This window comes from Triturus cristatus, chromosome 6, assembly GCF_964204655.1.
Source record: "Triturus cristatus chromosome 6, aTriCri1.1, whole genome shotgun sequence".
In the NCBI taxonomy this organism is placed as follows: Eukaryota; Metazoa; Chordata; class Amphibia; order Caudata; family Salamandridae; genus Triturus; species Triturus cristatus.
The window spans coordinates 675,040,603-675,068,252 of NC_140589.1; the positions used below are offsets into that span (position 1 = coordinate 675,040,603).

General features: G+C 41.9%; 1 pseudogene; it reads left to right on the forward strand.

The window, feature by feature from the left end:
* The first annotated feature begins 353 nt into the window (after window positions 1–353).
* Window positions 354–27,008, forward strand: LOC146817722 (V-type proton ATPase 16 kDa proteolipid subunit c pseudogene; annotated as a pseudogene).
* Window positions 27,009–27,650: the final 642 nt, after the last annotated feature.

Sequence of the window (27,650 nt, forward strand, 5' to 3'; positions counted from 1 at the left end):
TGCTCTGTTATTTGGACTCACTGTGTACTGTAAAATGTTTCCTTTGTAGCAAGCACTGGAGTAACCGCCAAATGATTTCCTGGTGTGCCTGTACCTCATATTCTGAGGCCTTATTGGCATGGGAGAGCACCCTTTTCTTCAAGGACTATATGGCTCAAGTTAAGTGATTACTCTGATTTTAACTTTACAAAAGTATGTTTTTGATCATTTGCATTTCTGACATTTCAAAATTATGACCAGGTACCAAAGCTACTCAGGTTTTTCTTTGGAGAAGCAAAATTTAAATGACTGTTGCCCTGTGGGTTTGGAAACCAATATTAGCGAATGAGTATGTCATAGGAAAGGTGAGGAACATGTTTGCTCTGGAGAAGAAACCAGCTTTGAAACAGAGATTGCATAATCTGAAAACTGGTCAATGGCAGCAACAGGAACACATTTTCCTCTGGGATAGCAGGAGGAAACCCCGAATTGATAAAGCTCCTGGAAAGTCAGACAAAAGGACTAGAGCAGCAGATGATTTCAGAGGCTCTAGCATCAAAGGGACATCTAACAGGAGACCCAGAGCTCATGTGCAAAACAGCCAGACGGTACAGTGACATTGAACTGGAGCAGAAAAGAACGTTCTCTTCCCATCTCCATTATGGAAGGTGGAACATGTCTGTGAGTAGATTACTGATTTAATATAATCCAGCCAAGATCCAAATGCCCCGTCACCCAAGTTTACAAACAAAATTCTGAAGATTGCCCCGGTAAGGTTGGAGTACTTAAGGAAAGCTACTGCAGTCATAGATTTCTTTTTTATTTCAACATGTTTTTTTTATTTTTTATACAAGAAACACATTAGCAATTCTGTTACAGGGTTAGCATAGGTTGTCCCAGGCGCAGTTTATACATCAGTGTCCTGAGACATTATGTCACGTTTGTTTAGCTAAACCCCCAAATCGATAATTAGAGAAAAGGAAAGAAAGGCAGACAGAAAAAGGCAGAAGAAAGGGGAAAGAGGAGATAGGAGACAGGCAAGGAGAGTTACATTTATTATCAATTACATCTGAGATTCTGCGTAGATGTTGGCACACATGCAGACCGGTGTTGGTAGGCCTCCCCCTTTGCGGCGGCTCAGGGGAGGCGACATTGGTTGAAACCAGTTAAGTACAATTGTTTCGGGCTGTTTGGTTGTACGCTAATAAAATAATTTTCCACCCCACCCATGGCATTTATGAGCACAGACTTGAGATCTGAACCCGATAAGGATCTACTAGACCTTCTACTGACAGCAGCAGTGAAAATGGTCCTTGCCAATTGGAAAGACACAAGCAGTCATAGATTTCTGTGACTTCATATGCATAAGTACTTCTGCCTGTAAGTTGTACTAGATGTGCAACTCAGCATGTGTAAGAATAAACACAAATGTGCATTTGCACATTTTAATTTTTGTTTCTTCATGGGGAACACATTCCTGTCTTGAATTAATCCCATTCCAGAGACCCTAATCAATTTAGAAAGTGTTCACTCCCCATTATAGAGCTGGAACCTTGCCCTACACCCTTCAATTTAAAAGGTATTCGTTCATGGCTGTAGTCCAAAATATCTATTACAAACATATTTATGTACAAAAATATCAGTGTCAAAATACCTACTAACAAAATATCAACTTGTTTTGAATATTATAGTAAGCTTAAAAGATTCTACTACCAAAATATTACAGGATTATTAGAATAAAAATAGCATGCAAGAATACCATTAGAACTCACAAAAGTATCTACTACAAAATTATACTGTTGCAAAATATTGTTAAAATAATTACGATATATTTGTGTCTATCTATGTCTCTATCTATGTATCTAAAATATTTAAAAGTCACAATCTAAACAAACATAAACCAATTAATCATGTTTGTGATTTTAGAAAGTAATTTTTAAATGTGTTGCATATTTGTTTAATACATTATAATTAAAAGTAATGTTTTAAAAGAAGTCTATTTATAATTACCACACCATTTTTTGATCGTACTGTATAAATAAGATTACATAGTTTTAAAAAACTAGTATGCACAATTAAATCATTTATAAAAAGCAATAAACAAAAACATTATTTTAGTTAACACATCAATCTGCAGTTCATAGGCAAAAGAAAATTAAACACATTCAGCCCAAAACAGAAACTGTAAATTCTTTCAGCCATTAAATAACTTAAATAATATGTAACTAGATATCAGAACTTTATAAAATTATTTAACAAAGTCTATACAAATATTCAAAATAATTATAAATGTTAATCATCAAAAAATAAAAATACACATTGAATGTCATTTTTGTTTACTTTTAAAAACATTATAAACATATATATTTAATGTGGGGTTGAGATTTGCTAATCTTTATTCAGTTCAAAAGGCACTGGGGAAAGTGCACATGGCTAGGCGATGGGGGCAGATCTACTATTCTATCTTCAGTCCAAAACATAGGGGATAGTGAATATGTTGTTCTTGTGTGTGTGTGTGTGTGTGTGTATGGGGGAGGGGTGGGAGGACTGATTTACTATTCTAATTCTATTCCAATTCCAGCAAGCATTGGGGAAAGTGCATGTGTTTGAAAAGTGGAAGAAGTCAGATTTACTATTCTAACTCCAGTTTTAAAAACATTGAGGAAGGTGAATATAGCTGTGTAGGTCAGATTTACTTCAGTACCATGAACATTGGGTAAAATGCATATAATTGGGCTGGGGGCACATTTCTTCTATTCTGCCTCTAGCGCAGCTAACATTGAGTATAGTGCATATATTTTGGAGGTGGAACTTATTTAAATTTCTATCTCAAGACCTATTAACATCGGGGGGCCATTCATATATTTGGGAGGTCGTAGTTGCTATTCCAGTACAACTAACATTGGGAAAAGTGTGCATAATTGAGGAGATGACATTTACTATTCAAGGACCAGTCCTACTGGTGAATATATTTGGATGAGTGAATATATTGAGGGGTTTAGGTATAGTCTCCGGTTTCATTGACATTGGAGAAAATGCATATAATTGAGGGGGGAGTCAAATTAACTATTCTACCGCCAGGTCTTTCAACCTGTGGTACAGTGCATGTATTTTTGGGCAGGAAGTTAATCTTCTAATTCCAATCTGACTAACACTGGGGAAAGTACAGTACATATAGGTGGAGTGGGCACCATATTTACTATTCTATCTCCAGTCCTACTAACATTGGGATACATATATTTTGGGGCTCAAACTACTATTCTAACTCCACTGCAACTAACATTGTGGAAAGGGCCTATACTGGGTGGGGTAAATTCTAACATTGTGAGTCGATATATAATTGGATGGTTTCAGATTTACTGTTCTTACTCCAGTGTTACAAACATTGGGGGACGTGCATATATTTAGTGGGCGGGTAGTCTGATTTTCTATATTAACTTCGGTCCTACAAACATTGGGGAAAGTGCACAAATATGGCAGGTCAGATTTACTATTCTAACTTCAGCCCCAAGAATATTGGGGAGTGCAATAGGTGTAGTTGGTGAGGAGTCCTACTAATATTCAGGAAAGTACATATATTTGCTGCAGCCAGAATTACTGTTCTAACTCAGTGCAACTAACATTGGGAAAAGTACATATAATTGGGTGGGTCAGATGTAATATTCTAACTCAAGTTATAAAAATGTTGCAGAAAGTGCATATAATTATAGGGCAGGACAGATTTAATATTCTTACTCCAGTCCAACTAACATTGAGTAAATTACATATATTTGGAAGGGGCCAAATTTCATATTCTTTCTCCATTCCCACAATAATTGGGGAATGTATCCCTGCATGCGGCCCTGACAGCAGCTATCAGAAAGTAGTGGCGAAAGGGATTGTTGGAGCCTGACACGTCTCTCATCTGTCAGTATATAGTGATGGTAGCGGGAACTTTCAAAGCGGTGACTTGCCTTTACAGGCGGATCACCCGGGACGTGCATCAACCCTTGACGGCGTTGCGGCTCAAGTGGGAGGCGGATCTGGGGGAGCCCATTGCAGAAAAACCCTGGGAGGCCATTATTGAGCGGAAAAGCTCTCAGAATGCGCATTTTCAGCTCATCCAATTCTATGTCTTACATAGGGCCTACCTCACACCCGGCAAAATTAACAAATATTTTGGGGTATTAGCCACTTGTCCCCGTTGTAATTAGGAAGGGGTGAGTTTTCTCCATATGTTCTGGGACTGTCCACAGTTGGGAGACAACTGGTGAAGGGTGACGACTGCTTTGGCGACTGTGACAGAGAGGGAGGTAGCCATGACACCAGGGGTTTGCTTGTTACATTGGTTCCCACACACTGCCAAGGCTAAGATTACCAGCAAGTTCATTGATTTGGGGTTGGTCTTGGCTAAGAGAGAACTTACTTCCCATTGGAAGGCGAGTCAGGGACGCATTCTAGCGCGCTGGAAGAGGGAGCTGGTGAAATGGGCAGAAAGTGAAGGGAACAATAGATTATGTGTGGCTCGACGTAGTGGGAGCAAGAAGTAATTGGACATGGCTCGAGCATGGGTGGCACTCATGGAACTGGCTAAGCACCCGATTGTAGAAGACGAGGATGTACTTGATGAGGGGGAGGATGCGCAGGCCCTCTGAGCGGCCCCCGCATGCGGGAGTAAAGAATAGGACGGGACCAATGAGACCCTGTTAGGGACCTTCCCCCTGGTGTTCCTGATCCGCTACAGACTGCGACCTTTGAGGCAGGGATTCTGATAGGTGGTGCAGGAATTTTGTTTGACTCCCTGAGTATTTTAGTGATCGGTGGCATGCTTGGGTGGGTGGTTGGGGTAGGGGGTACCTGTTGGGGTGTTTCGGAAGGGGGAGGGGAGGGAGGGGGACGGGAGTTCTTTATGTTGATTCACAATATTGGACTGGATCACGTATTAAGATGAATTGAAATGTATACCGGGTTACCTGTGGGGGGATGGCAGAAAATCAGTAATGTACTTCTGAGATCCCTGGTAGAGCTCTTTTGCTTGTAATCACCCTTGGGAGGTCGGTAAGTTTGTTACTGTATACAATTGTGCTGCATACTGATTTCTCATCTCGATCATCATGATGCCCACAGGATTGAATGTATGCTATCTGAAAATCAATAAAATTCTGTTTTAAAAAAAATAATTGGGGAATGTTCTGGGGGTACCAGGAGATGGGGTCAGATTAACTATTCTAACTGCAGTCCCACACATTTTGAAGAACATGTATACATTTTAAGGGGTTATGATTACTTGTCTAACTCCAGTGCCACTAAGATTATTGAAAGTGCATAAAATTGAGGCCTGCCTAGATTTAATATTTAATCCTCATTCCCACTAACACTGGGGAAAATGCATATAAATGAGGTGTGTCAGATTTAATATTTTAAACCCAGTCCTACTAACACTGGGAAAACCTAATATATAGGGGGGGAGAATTTACTATTCTAATTCCAGTCCAACAAACATTGGGGAAGGTACATATAACTTGAAGGGGGCAAATTTACTATTCTAACTTCTGTACAAAAAGCATTAATGAAAGCACATATAATTGGGGAGGGCAACGATGTTACTTTTTGAAAATCAAGTTCAGGATTGAGCCTTATTATGAGGAGTGACATTGTAGTGTTGCAGTTGGTTACTGTCTGATAGGACAGACTTTAGAAAGGATATTTGGGTGTCTTACTCTTTTTTCAGTGGAAGTTGAAACCTCTAAGGAAAATCTGAGTAAAAGAAAAGGTGAGTTGATCAGTACTTTCATTAAGAAAACCATCAGGGAACTCGTTTTGCTTTTAGGTCTGAGTATAAGATGTTCACCCTCATTGGTTATGTGCCATGTATGTAATCTCCACAGTGAGGCACTGGGACGAGGAAGAGTTTATTGAGTGAATCAGTTTGCAATTAAAGGGCTCCTTGTGCAATAACACAATCACCTACCAGTTCTTCTTTCTGTTCAATCAAGTTTGAGGAAGTTACATCTTAGTGTTGAGATAGTTGTAAGAACGAAGAGCAGAACCAAGTTATGAAGAGGGCAATTGCATTAAAGTCATAGGGCCATATGTAGGTAATTTCTATTTACCGATTCCTAAATACCGACTTTTACCGATTCGGTAAATAGAATGTAGGTAAATACCGAATCGGTAATAGGAGGAGCATATTCAAGGGTGGCAGGGTGTCACATTGACACCCTGTTGCATCCCTGAATCAGGCATGTATGTCTGCCACATGGCACTTTTAACAAAGCACAAAATTGCTTTTGGAAAGGTATTCGGTATTTACCACCAACTTGTAGTTGGTGGTAAATATGAATCCTCAAACCAAAAATGCACTCACTTGAGTGCTCCCTACATAGGATTTAAGGATTCGGTAATTTACCGATTCCTTAAAATAATGAAACGGTAAGTTACCGAATCCTTGAATCCAGCCTCCTACATCGCAAAGGGCTAAATACCGGTCGGTAACGGGAAATTTACCGATTTTCGGCTGTTACCGACCGGTATTAGCCCACCTACATATGGCCCATAGTCTTGGATGAGGACAGATATAAAAGCTGCACTAGAGGCTACATACCTACAGTTGTAAGAGGCCAGCTTTGTTGTGATGTAAAAGAGATAGGTCGCTGGCTTCTGAGGAGTTGCATCTTCTGATGTTGCTTGGGCATAGTGACCTTTGACTGTGTGTAGGATTTCTAGCTCGGGAGATTGTGGTAATAGGAGGTGTTTTGGATCTATGAATGCGGAGCATTTTGTGTGTTGGGTACCTTACAGGCAATGTGCACGGAGGGATGTTGTGAGGTACTGGGACTGGTGTGTGTGGAGTGTTCTGTAGTAGGTGTGTTGAGTAACATGTCATAGGGTGGAGGTTAGGAGAGAAGTCTCTGAGAGAAGAATGGTTGTGCCAGAGGGATGGAGAGTGGGCTTTAATGACTTTATGTAAACTCATGAAAGCAATCAATTTCACACTTATGACTAAAACCACCGGGGAATATGCTGGAAGTAAGGTTGGCTAGAGGGGCATATCAACAAGTAATAAGAGATAGAAAAGTCACATTGAAGAAGGAGGCATGGGAGGCATTACATCCGGCATCAGTTGCTAGAGACAGTGTGGCATTCTGGAAGGCAATTAGGGCACCATTTTTAACTAGGGAGGCCGGCCCGTCTATCGAGATAGCCATGACTGAGGAACAGTGGATCAAGAACTTTGCTCAAGTATACAAGGGCGAGGGAAATTCCGATACGATGGGTATCCAAGTTCAGGGGGCTCATGGCTTAAATTATCTTTTAAACTACAAAGAACTAACGTTCACCTTAGAGGAAGTGGAGCGGGCCCTACATGCAAGTCAAGGTGGCAAGGCGCCTGGACCGGACAGGGTCCCTGTAGACATGTTCAAATCAAACATCCCTTTATGGGCACTGATTTTTTACCCACTTGGGTAGAGTCTACTAGTGTGCCCATTTATAAGAAGGGGGACAGACAAGACCCAGGATGCTATAGGCCAATTTCCCTGCTGGACGCCATAACGAAGGTAGTGGGTAGAATTGTATTGGAACGCCTTTAGGATTGGGCTGATGAGAACTCTGTCCTGTCCGATCTACAATATGGCTTCCGGACCGGCGTGGGGACCGTAGAGCAGGCCCTAAATCTGTCACTCTTGGTGGGGAAGTACACTAGGGCTAAGAAAGGGAACCTGTTTTTATCATTTGTGGACCTCACAGCCACATTTGACTGCGTGATCCACATTAAACTATGGTCAATATTATAGCCTTATAGCCCGCCGTAGCGGGCTATACCGGCTATTAAAGGCCCGCTGCAGCGTTAAAGGCCCGAGCCGAAGGCGAGGGACTTTCACTAACGCAGCGGGACTTTAATAGCGGTATAGCCCTGCTACGAAGGGCTATAAGGCTATTAGAACATTCTGCCACTAGAGGGCAGAATGTTCTTACAAAACGAAGCCTTCAGGGAGCGCGAGGGGATTCAAATCCCCTCAGGCTCCCTGAAGTCTTTGTTCACAGCCAGAGCTGTGAACAAAGACACATTGGAATGTTGGTGCTCCGGGCTTATACCAGCCATTATAAGCCCGGAGCACTCCATTGTTTTCAATGGAGCTCCCAACATTCCAATGTTCTAATAGAAGATATGGGGTTGATGTAAATAATATTTATTTTCTTAAACGTTTTTATAGTGATGCCAAGGCACGTGTGCGCTGTGGTCTGAAGGGTGAGCGCTCAGCTGCTTTTCGGATTAGGAGCGGAGTTAGTAACATACAACAGTGTCTCGAACCAGGGTATCATTCAACGTACAAGTACATGGGGCACAGTTAATTGCATTGGATTAAATTCGAAAGAGGAGAAAACCAGGGAGACATTTTTCTTGTGAGGGTGATTTGTATTTCAATCACAAAACATGTTGGACATATTGATATTCATATGTACAGGCACATGAGGCGATAGCACTGCGTTACAATAAATGACATGTAACTATAAAGATACTGTGCACAAGTGCTCGTGTGGTTTGAGTGACGGCGCAAGTGACACATGAAGTGGTATATACAGCGACAAAGCATGTGGAGTTAAAACAATTTATTTACATATAGAATACCCAAAACAGTAAATGTTACAAAGTTATACTGATTTGGATAGGATATTCGTTTGTTTAGAAGCACCAAGATTATCGCTGCGGGAGTCAACGGCGTTTCGGCCTGTAGATGTGTTAGGCCATCAACAGGACCAGGTTAGGTGGTTTTCGATATGCAGTGCTGGGGATAAAAGGATGTATTCCTTTACGCAGAGGTTAGTGGATCAAGACGGACAGAGATAGTGGTGCGGGGAAGGTTAAAAATCGAGCCCACAATGGTGGGTAGAAGACACAGAAAGAGCGCTGCAACAATTACTGCGTGCCTAGGCTCTTAGAAAGGAAGGTAAGGGTGATCAAAAACGCGCCTGGATAAAGGTTGTGTATGAGCGGTAGTAGACTTACTAAACATTCAAGGTTAGGCTCAATAAGCTGGGGCACACAATGTCCCAAGCGAATGGCTGGGCGAGTTAGGTAAGCAGATATGAGTCAATCGAATAGCCAGATAGCTCCAAAGTGCTGCCTAAAGATGGGAGTATGGAAAGAATCAAGGGACTGTACCGGGCATGTCTAGTTACGGTAACCGCGCGTGGGGGTCAGAGCTGGAAACTCGCTGGAGTCTGTGGGGTCAGAGCGGGAAGCTGAGTGGGTGATTGCAAGGTGGGGCTGGGACGCGGTGCGTACCGAGCCACGTGGGCTGTGCAACTTATCGCAAGATAAGGGGAAAGCACGATGGTGTGCGGAAAAACCCTTTTCATGAAAGACCTAGGTTTACGGGTAAACCCTTCCAAAACTTTTATCATGCGCTGTGGTGATGGCATAAAGAAACAAAAGGATATGTATGTAGCTGGACAAAAGATTGGGGTTACAAAGAAATTCTCATACTTGGGCATTCTTTTCACCCACAACGATATTTGGGTACAAGCAGTTGCAGCAAAGAAATTGCCACTCCTATGCACTTCATCTGCTCTTACCGTTTTCGCCAGAAAACTAGGCAAAAAACCCCCAGAGGAGCTCATCAAAATTTACAAGGCTAAGTGCGTTTCAGCGGCAGTTTACGGGAGTGGGATCTGGGGGTTTACTGATCTGCTTCCAATTCAGAGTGTAGAGAACTCCTTCCTTAGATACATTCTATCCGTCCCGAGTGGTATCTCAGCATGCATTTGTCACTCAGAGTTAGGACTACCCTTTATCTCTGATTTAATTAGGCTTGAACCTGTGCTAGTATGGCACAGGCTCTGGACTAAAGAAGAGGCCAAACTGAACAGAGATATCCTTTCAGATATTTTGAATCTGGAAGGTGTTATGAGGATACCATGGCTAAGATATGTTTATCATTTTTTTAAAGATCTTGGCCATTTAGAGTAGTTTACCAATCCTACTACCATTAGGGCAACAACAAGGAAGGAATTTAGAAAAGAGGGTATCCTGCTCCTGGATACCATTAGAATGTCATCTGAGATTTTAAAACCCAGTGTCTTGCGTATCAGTTGGTCTTAACTACTTTTAATATTCAACCCTATTTAATTTTTGTACCTGGTGCCTATGATAGATTTTTATTAACTCGTTTCAGGCTGGGGGTCTTCCATAGATTAGTTACTTTTCCCATAATGAATGATTGGTCTCAAGACCTCCAGGGATGCCCCTGCAATAGTACCTCCCCACAATCCACGATTCATGTTATTCTTTTTTGTGGGTTTTATTCTGCTGCTAGGAGCTTGCTCTTAGTACCTATCTTGAAACAGTTTAGGCTACGCCAATGTCATCCTGCCCTTTTGGCTTTACAATGTTTAGATAATGAGCATAGTGTTTTAGGATAACAATTTTCTTGAAAAAGCTCTGAGCCTAAGGAAACACATGCACACTTAATTGTTTTTGAATGAGATGAGGGCTTTTGTAAGTTTAATACCGTTGTTAACATAATCAATGCAATTATTAATGTATCACTCATGTGAATTTCTTTCTTAATGTACGAATTGTTTGTATGTAAATTGTAATTTTGTGCTTTTATGATTGTTTGTCCAATCAATCGAATAAAGCCTTCTTTGACTTGACTTGACTTGAGTAAAATCACCCTTGCTGCAACATCTGCAGGAGTGTGCAAACACTTTTATGAGTACATGTCTCATAAGGCCATAAACACATTTAGGTGTTGGTACATTATCCTCAGGAGTGGGAAAACATGTTAAGGACATGCATAAGCCCCATTACAATGTAGGAGCACTTTGTTTCACTAGCTATGCACTGCAATGGAAAATCACTATTTAAGCAGCAGAGCCAACACACACAAAAGCCAATAAATAGTGAAACTGAAATACTTCTCTGGCCTCATAAAAATGTGAATTACACATTCTTTGTGCAAAGGCTGATGGGGAAAGAACCAAACAAACTAATGGCTGAAAGGAGGTGACCCAGATCCCTCTCTGTGTATGGCTTTGGTGTTCATGACATGAACTCTGTAGTCAAAACTAAACATGACAGCATTGTGCTGTATAGAATCTCACCTTGAACACGCATGTTAAAGCATATTGTAACTAATACAATGATGTATGATGTTTCACTCACAAAGAAGTCTGGAGCTTCTGTGTGAGTGGAACAATTCAGCAGAAATTTGAAAGCAAACTACGGATCCATGGAGTTTTCTCTAAGGGAACGCTATTTGTGAATCTTTTTGCGATAACAGTGTAAAAGGGTAGCTTCCACGTCAAGCATGCAACTTGTGTGGTCTGTTGTTTAGTCCGCTCACCTCTAGTCCACTGTCTGCCACTACAATTCTCCTAGCCCTATGTTACAAGGCAAAGAGAGGAGAGAGATAAATACTACTGCTCCTTCTCTGACCCAAAATCTGTTGGTAAGTCTTCTTAAGTGGAGCCATTACCTTCCCTCAGCTCCACTGTATGCCACTGCTACCACTTGCCATGAGAGAAGGAACACAACACTGCTGCTCCTTCTGTGGTCCACTGTAAGTTGACTCACTTAACACAGTTGAAAGGATGCATTGTCTACTCCACCAAACATGTCCACTCTGCCCAATTGTGCAGGTACAAAGTGAGAAGGTAAGGGTCATTGTTTTTCCTTATGTTCAGAAATCAATGCAAACCAACTAGAAGTGAAGAAAGAAATGCTTTAGCCTCATCTCCTGAGTCCTGATTTATTTAATGGCTCATCATTGAATATCAGCATCTTAATTCTCTTTGGTATCTAATATAGCCTTTCTGCTGACCTCAGTGGATATCTTGGCCTCTGGTGAGCTCCACCTCCTGAAATCAAAGGTGCTAAGCCTGGTAGTGCCTCTGGGCATTATTCCTCTGTGTCTTAACTGCCATCATAACCATTTTTGTTCTGCACCTCGGTGCTACCTGTAAACCGTGTATTACAGCACTTTGAAGCGGAAGAAAGAATAGCAGGCTACTGCTGCTAGGATGCCAGCATGATTGTTATCAGAGCGTGCAGCCCCACAGTTGATGCACATCTTTGGGTTCCTTCTTATACAACGGGCCAGCCCTCAGGGGTGAGTATTTGAAAAGTTGCAAAACTCCATCCATAATTGTTTTTTGCTGGCAGCTAGGAATATTGGCAAGCTCCTGCATCACTCTCCTCTCTGTGCTGCTGTTCCCACTTTTCCTGGTCCATTGGTCCTTATGGGTGTGGTGCTGCTTGATTTCTGTAGGTACTTATGCAGCTGTGGGTGGTGATGCTGCACAGATTGGCCCTGGTTCACATGATGTTCTGGTGGTGCTCATCCAGTTACTGATGCTCCACATGACGCAGCTTTGGTTTCTGATCATTTGTTTGTGAATCTCTCTTTCGCACTAATGGACAGAGCATCTCATCCTTTCTTCCTCACTGCTGACTGTATCTGGTGAAGGACCCATCTGGCCCAGTTGCTAAACTGCTATGTACCAAGCTGCTTGCAGAGGCAATATTAGTTTGACCAGACCAAAAATAATGCTGATGTGTTGTCCTGCTGTGACTGCTACATTGTTGAGCAGGCAGTAACCATTTTGATAATGGTTACTGACTGCTCTTCGTTGGGTTGATGCTACTGAGAGAAGGCCATCATATGCTGCAGGAGATTTTCACTCAAAGCAAGTTCATGGGTGAAGAAAGGAAAACTGATGTTAACAGCTGTTTTGATTCTACTGATGGTTGTACTGTGGGTGTTCATCTCTGCTGCCATTCTCACCTTTGTCTTGGGAGTGGCCCTTTCCCAACTCTGCAGCAGAGGTATCTTTTTCTTTATGATATGATACTGTCTTCGATTGCTACGAAGACTCCAAATCCATGCCTATCCAAATGAAGAAAAAAATATGTTTTTTTTATTATTTCGTGCTTTGTACTCAAAAACCATGTGTTGGGAAAGTTTAACACACTCATATTAATGAAAACTATTTTAGACATTTAAATATTGACATGTTCAACACTTGCCTTTTTACATTGGCGAACACATACACTCCAATGGAAGATGAGCCAGAGCCCTTATCTGATCTGTGCATTTCACTGATGCCTCTGAAGGGAAAACTTGTATTTCGAGGGGATTTTAAATACTTCCTGTCAATTATCTAAATGCCTCTGGTACAAACAGAAAGCAGAACAAAACCAGGGTTTCAAAAACATAAGATTGACCAAAGGGCAATCTTGGATTGGAGAAGTGTGGCTCAAGGGTTAGAGTGGCAGACCCTGATGCAGAGGTCTGGCCTGGACCAGGGTTCAATTCCTGCCTTGGTGGGTCTTGGGCTCAATTTTCCCGGACCTGATAATTCTCGTCTCGGTGCCTATTCTAATCATGGGTCACACTCTGCAACTCTGGGCAATAGCTTGCTTAATCTCCACAACGGCCCCAACAGCGCTAGGATGCCTGGCTTCACCTTGGGGGTGCCCAGGAGTGGGCACTTCACAGGTAAAAGCCAGGAAGGGTTCCACAGCGGTATGTGCACAGCGCCTGAGAGACCCTTTCGGGGGTGTGCGGAGCGCTATATAAATGCACTACATTTACATTTACATCCCCTGGACACAGACCAATCCAGGGCTGGAAAGTATATACATGTACTTCAGCGAGATTTAAATCTGCTGCTAGAATAGATTCTTTCTAGCCTCAGGCTCAATATATGTTAGGACATATCTTCTTGAATGGATTCTCAGATCACACCACCATTGAATTAGAAATTATGGCGCGTATTAGGATAGCGGTCGGAAATTTGTCTGACCGCCATCCTTTCGTAAATGGGATTGCCCGACCGGCTGACGGTGGTCCCGCCAAATGCATTAAGATGGAACCGCCACCATAGCGTTCGCAATGCCTATATTTTGTATTGCAGCTGGTGCTGCTGGCTGCAGCACGTGCCGCAGTGCAAAAAGGGGACACTACACATATCCCTGCACTACGTGGCAGGCACCATGCGGTGCCTGCCACATGGGGCAGGGATATGTAGGGGGCACTGTAGGTACCCCCCAAAAACCACAGCTGTGGGCAAGGTGGAAGGGGGACCCACTACGGGCCCCCAAAGTCCCTTTCTGCCTGCCTTTTTATGGTGTGTTGACTTCCATGAAATGGCAGGCGGAAAGGGAAAATCCCTACGGCGGTGCCTGGCAGGCACTGCCACCATTGTAGGGAATACAACTTCCCCAAATGGTCTGACGGGTTCATTGAGCCCGTTGTACCCATGGTGGTAGGTCTCTCTGACCGCCACCTGTACGCCTGTCATCCTAATGTGGCGGGCGGGAATCATCATTACAATGGCAATGGGACCGCCATCGACGGGCTGTTGGTGGCGGTCATACCTTCATCGTAATCAAGCCCTATGTGAGGAAGTGTGAAAGTAAAATAATATTATTAAAAAAAAGAAGAACATTTACAGTGCAACAGAGCCACACAAGGGCCAGTCACACTATAGAAATTCTAATGACAAATCACCCTGACATTCCTTTGCTCTGTAAATGCATGCATGGGACTTCTCTGACTCTCAAGGCCCCCTACCCAGATAGCAGATGAGATGCAACCGCTGATTGCTTCCACCATTCTAGGAGCCCCTATGTCTTCTTTCTGCTAGTGTTTAGGATGTGCCTGCACATCTATTAGCAATGCCTTGCTGGGCTGGTGCTTTTATGCTCATGCACTCCTTACGCTTCCAGTTACAAGGAGGAATTCTTCCAATGGAAAGTGAACCTCCACTCCAAAGCTTACTTGCGAAAGGTCCTTAAAACCCTCAAAATAACCCTAAAAAATCCATTAAATTCATGCTTTTCCTCCTTATCCATGCACATTCTTCTGTAATGGTAAAATGCTCACAGGGAAGGGGGTTTCCTCATGTATTTAGACATCACGCAAATGAGGAAACATGGTCTTTTTGTGTGATCTTGCTGCAACCGAAAACACTTTCATTACTAGAAAATGTGATTGGGCGTCGTGCCTTAGGTGATAGTAAAGTGTGTCTCCTGTATGGGGAATGGCGACATGTGATAAAAATCACAGCAGCTTAGCACTCAGCAGCACTCAAACGTTATCTTGTTTAACCATGAGTAATACTTGCACACCAAACTTTAGTGATGTGTAAACAGATCACCACATACCTTTTAACATGCACATTAATGAATTCACATTAAGGCATTCTCTTGTATGACTGTAAAGACCTCAAGGAGATAATTGGAGCGTAAACAGCTTCTTCCGCTATTGCATTTAAGCATTTATCTTTCAACAGGCAACAGTGAGTGCGCTGTAACAGGGAGAGGCAAGTAAAAGGATATTAATGTGGAAGCAGGGGATGAGAGGGGAGTAGGGAAGAGTGTTGAGCTAAATCTATGGATACATGGTGGGAATTCAGGGGTGCACAGAGTGTACACATAAAAAATAGGGGCAATACTTGTCTACAAGGCTTATGTTATTTCCTAAATATCGACCCACACATTTATACTCTATGCTGTATATGACTACGGTATTATCAGTGATGCCACCATTGATGTTATAAATGATGTCATCTGATGTCATTTAACATGTCATGAGTGATGTAATAAGTGAGGTCATAAGCACTGCAGGACAAGGACTCAAGTTACATTAAGCTTAGTAAACTATAACTGGTGGATTTCAGTGTTTTTGTTTTACATTTTAGAATTTAAATTATTTATATATTTTTTTTACATTATTTCCTATTAGGTGTTAGTGTTATGCCCTGCCTCCATTGTTTTCTATTATTGTGTGCTGCGGTACCAGTGGTTGGCCATGTGTGGTGCTTGACTTACTTTCTTACTAACTAAGACTAGGCTGGGGTACATTTAGTCCTGTTTCATCATGATTAGGGTTGTATTGGAATTATAGGTGTATTTTGTGAAGTGCAATTGGATGTGTGTTTTGTATGAACATGTACATCTCTATACTACTCCTTAGATTTCCCTAACCTCCCTCTATTTAGTATTAATTATTCCCCCATTCCCCCCCCCCTTGTTCCTCGAACATTTACTAGTAGAACATATCCCTATGTTTGTGGAAATGTCTGACACCGGGGTAGAGATTTCTGTACAGATAAGACAGTAGAGATGAAGGTGGAGAGCTCCAGCCATAGACTTGTGAATTGCATTTTGCAGTACATGAAGTAGGACTACAGGAGTACCAGTTTAAGTGCTCCTCAAATATTGTTTGTATATTGAACCCTGATGAAGCACAGCAGATCTTCAACACTGCTGATCAAACCACCAAGTAACTGACTGCCACTGTGTCAACTAGAAAGAATATAGAGGGCCTTATTACATAAAGTGAACACTTCAAGTGCTAATTTGAGACATGGGAAAACACCAGGTGATGGAAGGAATGCTTGAATTAATCTCAGCCACTAGTCATTGATCAGACCATTGTTTTTCTACCACTGTGCCAGTCTATGCCTTATGGAATTTAGACTTGGCTGTACTCCAATAGGAGGAGCCCAGCTTTGATCTGATTAGGTCTCATCAATGAGGCATTGCTTGAGTTATTCTGCACAGTATGAACAGAACCCACATCTGAGCATTCCCATTGCACTTAGGGCACTGGGCCATATCACATAAAGTGAGATCTGCAAGTGCGAATTTGAACCATGGTGTCTGCAAATGTTAGGCTGACTGGTGTCTTCAACAGTTGAAGAAGTGGAGCAGCACTATTTTACTATCTAAGACAATGAGAGATGGTTGAATGTACTGTGAACTTTAAAGGCATGTACTGTGTTTAGCTACAAATGTAGCAGCATTTGTTGACATATCTAAAGTAAATAACAGAACATAACACTTTAACAACTCCAGGAATCTGCTTTCACATTATAGTGGCAAAAGGTGTTTGCACCAAGCAATGCCTTATTTATAACCAAGAACATCTATTAAAACAAGTCAGAAATGGTTTGTGATTTGGCCCAGAATGTATAACGAAATAGACCTCACCTTAGGGAAGTCCTTTGAGGAAGTCTATTGTAATTACATTTGCACATATGCTAAGCACAACCAGAGGTGTTTTTAGGTTTGGGCAAAGTGTGCTCTATCCCAGGGTTCTAGCCTTTTATGGGGCCCGCTGATAGAGTCTTGCCCTAATGAACTTCAATAACTCTTAAACACATTGCTTTAAATACAGTGTTCCTTTAATTTATTTTAATGTGGGTGATCTGTGAGGGCTATTACAGACATTTTGCAGAGAAATGTTTTGTTTATGTTTCATCCAACATCTGTAAAAAAAGTTTATTTCTAATAAAAACAGAGCCTCACCTATGAGAAATAGGAGGATGCCACGGAGACTATTTGCAGTGATATTAGAGAGCTACTGCCATTATATAATAGTGAAAATACACCTCACTAACCGTAAATATTTTATGTAAGCACATTTAGAAATTGGACGAGTGTGCCTGTGCACTATCAGTGACCTGGCCAAAGAAGGCATGATACAGTTGAAATTGGATCATAAATTCAAAGCTGTTCCGAACAGGGGCCCCCAAAATAAGTTAGGCCCAGTGCCCCCAAAATCCTTAAGATGTCTCTGTGCACAACACTACAACAGTGTTACAATTCTGTTACCTTTTAGTTGTTTATGTCCCTCTTCCTAACCCAACAACTGTTTATTTACACATAGTAGTCTAATTTTGTTTTATAAAAACATTCAATGACCTCTCCTTGGGTTAAAGCATGTTCCATGTAGGTTCTTGAGATGTTACATGGAGGAAGTGATGTGGATGAAAATGGGGCATTATTTCTACTACTGATATAATTATGATGAAGCCACTGTTTATACTTGTGTCACAAATAAACTTGTTTGGGGCAAAACATTTTACACAAGATTACTTAACCCATATGTTGCCATGAAGATGAAGGGTGTAATTATGAGTATAATTGAGCAGTAGATCTACCACAAATTGTCTGGGCTCCTGCCTCACCAAACCTGAAGTTGCACCAACTCTTTCGGAGTGATGGGAACAGCTAGGTTTCTGACAACCGAGACTCAGCTTGATACACTGTCTGAAACCTATGATCCAGTAGCTAGCACGCAAAGTAGGATAAACATTTAATGGCCCACATGCAGATAATTCTCCCTGTGAGCAGAACCACTATTTGTTTGTTGCTTAGAAATGGTTGTATGACAGAAGATTGTAGGCTGAAATATTGTCTGGCATAAATATCTTCTCCTACGTTTCATTCACAAAAATTGCAGGAGTAGATGTTCTATTATTCAAAGGTGGTGATATTCTTGTGTCATTATCCCAGCCACTGTACAACCCTCTATGTCCCTTTGATTTAGGCAGACATTTTCCCTTTTTCCTTGTTCCCTCCTACTTTCCCAAATCGCATGTTCACACTGTGGTAAGGGTTGCAGTGTGTTCCCTCTCTGAAGGCATGCTGAGAACTATTTGCCTTAACAGACAGTTGACTAAACTCAATAGTGTGCTGATTAAAAATCCATAAGAACAGACCACAATCTTGGTAACAGTGACAGGTTCACCTATTAATCAAATTCATGAGTGGAAACTGTCAAGACTAATGGCTATGCCCAATCTGAACATTCTATGACTTTGGGGGCTTCAGCAGGTGCAATCCAAGACTAATTCCTCGCCTCAATTTGAACATTGCATGACCCTAGGGGCAGCAGCAGGCGCACTCCAAGACTAATTACTTTGCTCAAGTTGAACTTTTCATGACCCTGGAGGCAGCAGCAGGTGCACTTGCCAATCAAATGTATGTGGAGTAACTGCCAAAAATCAACAGGCGTTGTTTTCTAGAACCAGGTGGCTGGTTTCTATTTAAAGGCTGCTGCCATCCTGGTTTCCTGCTTGGCCCCTTTGTCCCGCACTCACCTGCTTCCCTTCGCCGAGCCTCCTCTCGCCCTTCCGGTCATCTTATTTTCTCCGCTTCAGGATGCAGCAGCTCCTCGGCCTAGTCCTGACCTGGTGACCCATCCAGCATCAGATTACCTAGAGAAAGTAAAACACAACCTAAAAACAAGCTGACATCAGGTATCTTGCTAAAAACTGTTATTGTTTCTTGTGCTCTTAGCTTAGTAGCGGTTGATTCTAAGAAACAAAATAATCATTTTATTTTTTGAAGTGTGCAATAGACTTTCACAACTGGCAGGGGTCTGCCAAGAATAAAGCCCTAAAACCTTTTGTGCACACTGGGAGTACAAGTTGGGTAGATGCTGGTTTGACACACAGACTACAATTGGAACACTGTTGCGCAGCGCATGACAAGTGGGCACCAAGGGATTCTTTGTGCTGCATTTGGGACACTACAGGATAATTGTGACGACATCCATTGAGCGATTCACTGAGAATCCATACTCCAACTCCAAGGTGACACAGGCCTTCTGACCAGAACGGCAGAGCACTACTATATGTATGTTTGGGGTATGAACTAATGACATACAACTAAGTTTTGATGGTTTTGTTGAACAACTACATTGTAAGTCAAATCACTGTTCCTGTAATTCGCAGATACTACTCTGACCAGGCATTCATACAAGATGGGTGACAGGCCTTTTGAAACCCCACTGTAGCTGCCATTAAAGGAACCCCACAGCATCTTGGTTGTCTTTCCCAATCCCAATCCCCCTTCCCCTTGGGGCCTGCCAACGATACAGTGTCATTTCCTGTCACCGGAGGTAGACCCTAGGAGGAAGTCAGTGATCTAGCGTTGCCCTATCCGAAATGCCTGGGATTCAGGTGAATGGCTCGCAACGTTCTTGTGCTTCGTCCTCAGACATGGGTTTGCTGCTGAGAAAAAAAGTGCAGAGCGTATGACCATGATATGGTGTCCCGACCAGCATTACAGTATTAACAAATGTGCTCTCATCATGTAAACATATTGGGCCCGATTCACAGAACTAACTTAAGACAAAATCCTAAACTTACTACCATTTTGGTATTCACAGAAGGCACTTACTCATTTTGGTATTCACAGAAGGCACTTACTCATTTCGGTATTCACAGAAGTTAGGAGTCCTAACTTTAGGACTCCTAAATGCCTTCTGTGAATACCGAAAGTCTTAAAATTAGGATTTTTCTCAGTTTAGTAGTAGTATAGTTAGGACTCCTAACTTTAGGACTCCTAAATGCCTTCTGTGAATATCGAAAGTCTTAAAATTAGGATTTTTCTCAATTTAGTAGTCCTAAATCTAAATTTAGGACTACTAAATTGAGAAAAATCCTAATTTTAAGACTTTCGGTATTCACAGAAGGCATTTAGGAGTCCTAAAGTTAGGAGTCCTAACTATACTACTACTAAACTGAGAAAAATCCTAATTTTAAGGCTTTCGGTATTCACAGAAGGCATTTAGGAGTCCTAAAGTTAGGAGTCCTAAATTTAGGACTACTAAATTGAGAAAAATCCTAATTTTAAGACTTTTGGTATTCACAGAAGGCATTTAGGAGTCCTAAAGTTAGGAGTCCTAACTATACTACTACTAAACTGAGAAAATCCTAATTTTAAGACTTTCTGTATTCACAGAAGGCATTTAGGAGTCCTAAAGTTAGGAGTCCTAACTATACTACTACTAAACTGAGAAAAATCCTAATTTTAAGACTTTCGGTATTCACAGAAGGCATTTAGGAGTCCTAAAGTTAGGAGTCCTAACTTCTGTGAATACCGAAATGAGTAAGTGCCTTCTGTGAATACCAAAATGAGTAAGTGCCTTCTGTGAATACCAAAATGGTAGTAAGTTTAGGATTTTGTCTTAAGTTAGTTCTGTGAATCGGGCCCATTCACTTTTGCTAAAATCATCTCTTCCGGGTGGGGGTGATCTCTAAGTGCAGTGTCAGTCCCCAACTAGGCCCTAGAAGCAAAAAACTTCGCCAAACTGGAAAGGCACCCATCGGAATCTAGATGACCCTGTTAGATATTAGTGAGCAATGGAACTTATAAAAATGCTAGCTGTCCAGGGCCTTAGCTTGTTCAATGAGATATGGGGGTGGAGTGGAAATCTCAAATTTGGCAACTAAAAAGCAGTGGGCTACAGAGTGAATATGTGAGTTGACCAAGGTTAGGATGGATGTTTCCATGAGGAGCAGGGTCAGTATTGATTTGCATAAGGTGGGCTTCTGCGGCTGATTTAGAATTTGGCGGACAGGTACTCTGTTGCGAAGGAGTATATTGTTGGCAAAATTCAAGATCGGTCTGTCTGATTTTGAGTCGATTGGAACGCATGTTTTCCACCGAAAGAGTAAAATTTACTTTGTCAGTGTAGAACTTTCTTTGGTGGCCTGATGCAGTAGATGCCTTTAGAAATAAGCTATTCGACCGTCCGCCTAAGGGTGAAGAGTCAGATGGCTTTTTTTTTATTTTACTGACTGTTACCACCAACGGAGAGGGACAGTAAAAAAAGAAAACTGACCCCCACACCATAGGTGAAAACTGGTGAATTGGTCATTCGTTTTATTCAAAAACAAAATGCTTTGGGAGTTTGCTTTAAAAAAAATAAAAAACTTTTGAAAAATGTGATAGCCAGTCATCATGTTTCACAGAGCCATCCGTTAAAACTTTCCCACACTGACAGGAACTGCCATGACGGCGGGCATCTCTAATTTTGATCAGTGAGAAGACAGTAATGTCCTCTGCCACCCTGTCTGCTTTTACTCCGTCTGCTAATTCCTTAATCAGGCCGTTTGTCTACAGTGACAAACAAAATGGTTTGGAATGCTGCTTTTGGTTGTTTGATTGCCAGTCATATGCTTGAAAACCTGACACTAGTGTAGCTTTCAAAGCCTACTATTGACAATGTTTGTGAATTCTAAAAAGTAATACATTTGCATCCATTCAAGGAGTACTTCTATGGGTGCGGATTCGCTACTCTTTTAGTAAACTGCTCACTAAGAGGCATATTTAAAAAGAGGTGACACAATGCAGTGTAGGAAGCAAAAGATGCTGTGCTGTTGTGTGACCTGAAGAGAGCAGAACTGCACCTTCTCTTTAAAGAAATGGCGCAGTTCTGCTCTCTCCATGTGCTGGTGCACTTTAGGCTTCCGAGCACCAATGCAGGCACCCTAGCACCATAGTGAAAGAGTGTTTGTGTGCTGGTGAGGATAGTTTTTACGGAAGAAGGGCTACTTTATTGCACAAAACTATCTTAGGATGCTTTCTCCTCTTTGTATATATGCTGTAAGATGCAGCACAGAGGCAAAGAGTACATAGCAAAGAGAAATAAACATATTTCTCTTTGTTCTGCCAGGCTCAGACATGTGTACCATTTTGTCTACAACTCTTTGTACATATTGGTGAATGTATGGGAATGCCCATGAACCACCCATGGAATGCATACCTGATGCAAAGTAATGCAAGGCAGTGCAAGGTGCTGGGTGGTGGTACTTTTTCTTAAAAAGCCATATAAATCAACATTTGCATGGGTTTGTAAATAGCAAAAAGGATCAAAAAGTGATGCAGCCCAGTCACAAAATCTTTGGAACTCTGGGCCTATGTAGATTTGAGTTTGCATCAAAATCCATCAGTTGCTGCATAGGAATGCCTATGTACCATCTATTGAATGCCTATCAGACACAAAGTAACGCAAAAGTATAGAAAAAAGGGATGGCTGGAATGCGTGAATAAATCTCACCGCTGGCACTCAGGCCGCATCTTAGCCCATCGTTATTTTGCGCACTATACCACCTCAGTTTGGACCCAGCCAAATGCAAATCAGCCTTGACCCTGCTCCAATGGGAACAGACAGTCTGAACTGCCAGGCCAGGTCTTCCCTGAACCAGAACACAGGCAGCCCTTATTGAGGCTCATCCATCAGGTATAGCTTGGTTCCAGTGGCACATTTTGCACAAACGTATTATGCATCGGGGCTGCATCAAAAAAGCGACACAAAATCTTTGTAAATCTGGGCCTAAATATAGCAGACTGAACTCAGGGCCCCTAGAACCAACTACCAAGCCAAGAATGTATTCATTTGAGGGGTGTTACACCTCAAACCCACTCCACTCGAAGCTATGCCCCTGCAGCTGTCCCTTTGGAGGAGAAAATCTGGCTGGGATCAAACCTTCATAAGCATATGTTTGACACCTCAGGTGTATGCAGTCTACATTTGACTAAATTAGTCATTGTTGTCTGGACATAGATTTTTGTTACAGCTTTATATAGCATGAACGTGGCCCAAAGGCATTAGAGTGCTTTACATGATGACCAGGTTACATTACACAAGGCCAGATTAATTTTTTGAAGGCACGGAGACATTATGCGATTTGCCTAGAATCACAGGATGTTAAGCTGATACCAGGACTCACTTGTTTCCTCAATTCCAAGGTCAAGAAAGCTCTGACCGTAGGTCACATCTACAAGATTCTCATATAGTAACTTAGAAAAAATAACAGGTACCAATGGCGATTTGAATAGATTTTCCATACTTTTTTAATGCTGAAACTTTCACTGCTGGGGCAGTGGCACGTGGCAAAATGATGTGGCCCTGTTCTGAGACTCAGGATAAGGACTAAAACTAACCACATCATTGAAGGAGCAGTGACTTAAATACAAGGTCTGACACATTAGATCAAGTACTACACATTCTTTTAAGGATTTTAAATGCAAAGCGAAAAATCATTTTCATCATAATACATTTAAGTACTAATTAAAAAAGGAATTATAAGGAGGGATGGGACATGATATGCAAATGAAATAATTTTCCAGTCAAACAGTCAACAAACTAGAAGAGTATGGCTTTCCAGTTATTAATACCAGGCAAGATTGTAAATGCCTATATTTACCACTTCATAACCTTTATTCCCATAGGGCGTGTGAAATCACAAACGTATAACTTTTCTATTACTTAACATAATTCAGAAATATCTACTGCTTAATGAAACATCGCACGCTGAACTCCCTAACAGGATCTAATTAGAAAAACCACTCAAGTAATGTGTCTCACATGTCTACACAAAATAAGTCATGGGCATAAAAATAATTACCAACACTTACTCGTGAATTATCATACCTTTTAACGGATTTAGCACCACGAAGTTGCAAACTCCATATATTGTGTCAGGCTCCCACCTCTCTAGCCATTCTTATGGAACAGTTCTTTTCCACCCCATATTATCACATGCTTTGGGAAATAAGTTATCAATGTATGATCGACTGAAACAGGTTGAACATTATATGCAGTACATCTTGCAGCTGTAGTTAGGAGGATCTCTGTTATGTTTGTTTCCTTGCATGTGCTCCAGGTTCTGTGGGCATTCCTTGTCACCATAGTAACCAACATCCATGAGGTCATGGAGTTCCATGGACTGCGGACGGTTGATGGAGAGCAGGCGAGAGGGCTCTCACATGCAACTGAACATCTGGCATAAACATATTTCGATAACGATTCCTGACACAGATGATCATTTCAGTCTTCTACTAGGTCCTCATTATGTACTAAGCTTTTTTCACCTCGCAAACAGTCTGATTAGCAGAATCGGGCCATTTGCGACTTAAAAAAGCATTTTTTCATGTACAAAGTCCTATTTGTGATTCGGTAAGCTTTTACCGAATCGCACATTGGGTTTGTGAGTCGCTATTTAGGAAGGGGCGTGCTAAGGGCGTACTTTCCTAACAGGGAGTCGTACTGGTATGTAGGAATGTTTTGCGACTGGGAATGCGGCGCAAAATATTCACAGTTACCGCCAACTTCATGTTTGTGGTAACCCATTCGCAACGGGAAGGGATCCCCTTCCCTTTGTAGGTCGAGCCTGGGCAGAGCATGAGCTGCTGCGAAGCATGCTGTAGTGGAGTATGGCTTGGAAGTCCCGCCCATTCTTTGCCCATATTTTTAATTGGCTTGTGTCATTGTCCTTTGTAAATGCTGGCTTCCAAGTCATTATTTGGCTTGTTAGTCTCTCCTTGGTACCGCCTTGGATGCCTCTGTAACCTACCATGGCAACTTGCAATTTTACTTCTGTTGCAACACGGTATGTCTTATTTAGTCTGTAAGCACTATTTTCTTTAATTAGTTTCTCCTACTGCAGGCACAATGTGCTTTCCTCACCATTCCCACTTTCACTTTCAAGCAGCCCCGGACAATGGCGGCCGTTTCTTTGAAGTGAAATAGGTCTCGCATTTACAAGAGTTTGAGCTATTGCCATTGCAAATGACAATAGCTAAAACTCTCTTAAATGCGAGACCTATTGGATTGCAAATGCTTGTTGAATGTGTGCACCAACATTTTTTAAGAGCAAGCAGTGGTCTGACAGACCACTGCCTACTGCCTAAAAAATTAAAAGGAAACTTTTCATTTTTCTTTTTTAAATGCATTCCGTTTTCCTTCAAGAAAAATGAGCTGCATCTCAAAATAAAAAAATGCTTTATTTAAAAAGCAGTCACAGACATGGTGGCCTGCTGACCCCAGCAAGCCACCATCACCGTGAGTGGCAGCCATTCCCAATGGGTCACAAATTGCGACCTACCTCATGACTAATAATGAGGCAGGTCCCTTGCAATCCAAATCTGTGTACATCTGGCCCTATGAGCAGCCTCTTAATTCAGATGGAGTTGGTGGTGGCTGTTTCTAGCCCATCAGAATTACGAGATGCTTTACTAGGGGAAAATGAGCAATTACCGGGTGGGAGGCAGTGTCAATTACTGATTCTCCATGGAATTTCTCATTTCTAGAAGAGTCCATCAGAATTCTACATGTAATCCCTAGGCAACTCCGTCCCGAGAGTTACCAGTTGATGTGCCACTCCCAGTGAGATCTACGGGTTCAAATGCCCCTTCCATGTTTTCGTTTCAGGGAAGCATACACTCCCGAAAAATGAGTTGCCCATTAACTCTCATGACATTAAGCTGGAGAACAGTTGCATTGCATGCAGGAAGCATTGTACCCCCACCACAACCAGGGTTCACATTAAACCAACCAAACCTCAGGTACTAATGGCATCAGAGCCGGAATTAAAAAATAATGGAGGAGTTATTACACTAGATGTTAGTGTCACTAGCTCCACCCACGGGACCTTCATACTAGCTCTTATTTATGTCACTGCCCTCCTAGATAATAAATAACCAATCATCATGCCACTGCTCTACCATGGTAGAGTACCAGACTGAAAAACATGGATCTCGTGATGTTATCCTCCTCCTACATCGCTGCCAAGACCTGGAACGACCTGCCCCTCCAACTCCGCACAGCCTCCTTGCTTGGAGACTTCAAAACGGAGACTCAAGACCTGGCTAGTGCCCAGATACGCCTAGGGGGGACAGTTTTGCGCTTTACAAATGCTGTTTGATTGATAGATATTGGACAGAAGGGGAATTTTATTGTGGAACACATAAAAAGGTCAGCTCTAAGTAGAGGTGGTGGTCTGCCCACTATGCGTTTCTAGAGTTTATGCCTCTAGGTTCACTCTGCTTGTCCAGGGTGACTAAGAACAGTATGTTTGTCAAGCTCAGTGGTTCCAAGTCACAAAACGTTTGGCAAACATAAGCATATCTTCGAAGAGCAGAAGTTTATATTTGCAGTTGTAGAGTTGACTATCCTAGTACAAAAAAATCAAGACTTGTGGATTTTTATGCCTGCAGGTTCTGCATCCCACCACAGACTGCTAGTATGGTGGATTTTATGTACTTTACGGTTGGGGTGCCTCTTCTGCCACAGTCTTTAGCACCCTGGGAGAACCCTCCAGCACAGCAAAGAGTGGCATGAGGATTGGAGCCAAGTCTATCATGAGGCCAGAGTTGATCATGAAATCCGTTATCCCTGTTATCATGGCTGGCATCAACGCCATTTATGGTCTAGTGGTCACATTGCAAACTTCCTCACAGAAAGCATCACACTCATCAAGAGATTCCTTCAGCTATTAAATGGTTTAAATGTTGACCTGAGTGGTCCGACAGCTGGCTTTGCCATTGGTAATGTAGGAGATGTAGGTATGCGAAGGACAGCGCAGTAGCCCCGTTATTTGTCGGAATGTTTATCATCTTTGCAGAGTTCTTAGGTTTCTACGGCCTTGTTGCAGCTTTAATCCTTTCCACAAAATAAGGGAGAAACTAAGAGTTTGAGCAAAATCAGGCCACAGAATACACAGAAACACAACGTTCAGCACAACAGAAGCTCATGCTTTTATCTCCAGTGTCAACAGTCGTCTCAATTTGGTAGCAGATCTCTTGTAAATGCACAATATGTTAGTGGCCATGTTTGTGTGTAACTATTAAATTGGGAGGACTCCCTGGCCTGGTGTGTGTCATGGTGCTGCTTATCCACGTGCACATTTCCAACCCAAATAAACCCAATCATACTTTATGTATAGATATGAAAGAGAACTAATTTTTCCTTTCACTTGAGGTTTTGTTTGTAGACAAGACCTGTGACTGTATCCTAGATCTGGTGTGTCTCATCAGAATAAAATTATCATAATACACTTTAATCATAAATGAACTTGTCTAAGTAAAATGTATTTAGCAAAGGTTCGTCAGGGTTTTTTTCATATGATCGTTCTTGTCTAATGAACAGATTTCTGTTCTCAAGGCAGTGTTCAAGGTTGGCCTAAAGGAAGATGTAAATACCAACAAGTCATAGGTTTGTGATTTGTTTGGTATTCACATTCCCAAAGGCTCTTTTGAAACACAATTAGCAAACTTGATTATGTACTAAAATTATTGACTAAGAGTGCATGTGAAAAGA